This window comes from Vombatus ursinus, unplaced genomic scaffold (genome assembly GCF_900497805.2).
Source record: "Vombatus ursinus unplaced genomic scaffold, bare-nosed wombat genome assembly UNPS02004142.1, whole genome shotgun sequence".
NCBI lineage: Eukaryota > Metazoa > Chordata > Mammalia > Diprotodontia > Vombatidae > Vombatus > Vombatus ursinus.
Genome location: NW_020943920.1, coordinates 537679 through 540826, shown reverse-complemented (window position 1 = coordinate 540826; position 3148 = coordinate 537679). Strand labels below are relative to the sequence as shown.

At 51.6% G+C, this 3148-nt stretch overlaps 1 pseudogene; it reads left to right on the top strand.

Annotated features, from left to right (window-relative positions):
• Positions 1–1283: 1283 nt before the first annotated feature.
• On the top strand, positions 1284–2985 carry LOC114053579 (annotated as a pseudogene).
• The last annotated feature ends 163 nt before the right edge of the window (positions 2986–3148 follow it).

Below are 3148 nucleotides of genomic sequence, written 5' to 3'. Positions count from 1 at the left end.
CCGGGTTATGACATGACCCACATGGCCCAGTATCAGCTTGGCTTGCCACAGTGTAAGGGTTCATGTCCCCCAAGTCTAACAGGATCGACACCTCCTGAAGGAGGTCCTCAGTCCATGAAACAGAAAGGGGCCCATTCCTTGGAATCCAGTTTCCTGGTCCAAGGAGAAATGGTAAGGTGCATCCTTACCGCCTTCTGCCAAACAGTCATGTGACAGTGTTCCCCTCTTAGTAGTCCCTGAGAAGTCACTGCCACTAGGATGCAGGTGGAAAGACATCACACAGGGGGTAGTTCAGGAAGCTCTAGGACAAAGGTTCTGAATCTGGGATCTAAGATTTGGGTTGGGTTTTTGGTCTGTTTTGGTTTGGTTTTTTTGGTATGTTCTGAGAACTATTTCTATATAGGTGGTTTCCACTGTCATCCTATGCATTTTATTTTATGCATTGAAAAACATTATTCTGAGGAGTGCCTAGGTGTCACTAGACAGCACACAAAACCCTGCTCTGGCAGTAGACTAGAGGTGGATGAGCTGGCTGCTTGCAAACCTGGGTCTCCAACTTCAAGGGAGGAAACAACTACCTTGCTTGCTCCTTGGCCGGCCTCCCTCCCTCCAGCAAAAGTTTTGTCTAACCTCTGTAACTTTAAGAAGAGTCCAAAGTTCACGTGAAGCCAAAATCCCTCTCCTCTCTGGCTTAGCAAGCTGACACATCAGTAGCATTCATTCATTCATTCATTCATTCATTCATTCATTCATTCATTCATTCATCTTCTCATCTAGAACTCCAGTGGAGTGAATTAACCTTCAGTGTCTGCCACCCCAAAAAAAACTCATCACACCCCGGGCCAAAGTGAGCCAAGGGTTAGTGAAGGCAATGCCAGGGGAGACCACATTTTGGAAGCTTCTCTATCAAGCTGGAAAGGCTTCAAGCCTGGTCCACTGGTGGAGGAGGGGAGAGGACCCAGGGCTGGGAAGAGGAATGATAACTAGGCCACATCCCAGAAACAGAATCATGCCCTGGGGCTTGGACTTGCTCCCTTTTTCATTTTAGGTGGTCATTGAATCACTCTGGGAAAATCGAGTTTCCTCCGTGCCAGCAGACACAGGGACTTCTCTTCCGGGCGTCCACTGCCGGGGTTACACACTCTCTCGTCCATCGCCGGAGTACACAGGTGTGGGTGGCCCTTCTGTTGCCTGAGGCGCCCCAGGATTTCTGGGATCTGTCTCGGTGTGCCAGCGGTAACAAAACGTTGGCTTGAAAGCCGAGCGCAGTTAGGCTCAGGGACATGCCATCCCAGAGGCAGCAGAGCCGGCAGAGCCGGCAGAGCCGAAAGGAGAACCAGCCTGGTGAGCTGGAGGGCAGGAGCAGAGGGGACTGGGTTCCCCACGCTGCCCTGCTAGGGGCCGATATCCCAACAGCCGCCTTCGGCGATGCATGGAAGGAGAGGGGGATGGGGGTGGCCAGGGGCGGGGGAGGGGAGGGAGTGGGGGGTGGTGGAAGGGTGAGAAAACAACAGGTCTAGCTAGCCACGGTCGAGGTCCTACTGTCCCTGACAACTAGCAAGAGTGGACCCAGGCAGCTGTCAGCCACCCGCCCCTCCCCCTCTCCCCAGGCAACTTTCCGAAACCCTGCCCCTCTTCGCCACCACCTCGGCCCTGGAGAAGAAAAAGTGCCTCTTTCTATGTTAATTTGCAGTTCTAAATCCTATCCCTACTTCCGTATCCCTCCCCCCTCCCCCTTCCCCATTGAGAAGGCAAGAAAGAAATAAGATACTCATTATACAAAAGAGGCCCTGAAAAACACATTTCCACCTTATCCATGGCATCAGTGGGGAAGGGGGAGGGGGGAGCGAGGACAAGAAAGACACAAGATTTCTTGTTTCTCTTCTCATTTTGGCTACATTGCACGGGCCATGTGCAAAAACTTTTTCATTTCACGGAATGAAAATGATCTATTTTAAAAACACTAGAGAGTACAGGAATAAATAGAGCCTTCCTTAAAATGATAGTATGCAGCATCTATCTGAGACCATCAGCAAGGCGTGCGTCTGTCGACACATGGGCTCTCGCCCATGTGGGATGCCCGGCCTTCTCAGCTCATTAATAAAGCTTCTTCTTGATTCAACCATGGTTTCGTGGAATTTGTGATATAGGTAACAAATCTTCCCAGCGATTCTATGTATATTGTGGGACCATGCATCCAAGATTTAGGGGTAGAATGTTGTGCTTGTCTGTCTGTCTACAGCTGCAGTGAGCATTCTAATGACCCACAATCATGTGGAGTGCTTCTTCAGTGACATGGATCATATGACAGATGCCTTCAAAGGCACTGAGAAAGGCAGCCTCTATTTGACTCCTTACAGAGTTCTTTTTCTGTTCAAAGGAAAGGACTCCATGCAGTCATTCATGATGCCGTTTTACCTAATGAAGGACCACGAGATCAAGCAGCCTGCATTTGGTGCAAATGACATCAGGGGAACAGTGAAGGGCGAAACAGGAGGTGTCTGGGAAGGGTCAACTGTATACAAATTGACCTTTACAACAGGGGGTGCCATGGAGTTTGGACAGTGAATGCTGCAGGTGGCTGCCCAAGCCTCCCCAGGTGAAGTCCCCAATGGAGCTTATGGGTACTCTTACATGGCCAATGGAGCCCATGCTTTCCCTATGCCAGCTGCCAATGGAATGTACCCAAACCCTCCAAGCTATCCCTATGTACCACCTCTACCTGAGTTTTATCCAGGACCTCCATGATGGATGGGGCCATAGGGTACATGCAGCCCCCCCAACACCTCCCCTCTGTATCCCGGGCCCATGGAGCCACCAGTTGGTGGCCCTGGTGTACCATCTACTCCTGCAGCTGAAGCAAAAGCTGCTGAAGCTGCTGCCAGCACCTACCACAACCCTGTCAATCCCCATAACGTTTACATGCCCACGGATCAGCCCTCACCACCTCCATACTACCCCCTAGAAGACAAGAGGACCCAGTAGATGCACCTGCAGTCTCCTCATCACTCACCTGCTCCCTTATTCCCCCAGAGCTGAGTTGGGAGTTGGTGGGGAGGCTTTTGTCAGACCTGGCCTTTCCTCTAGGCCTGTGTGTAGTTAGAAGTAACAGGCGGGGGGGGGGGGGGGGGGGGGGGGGGGGGGGGGG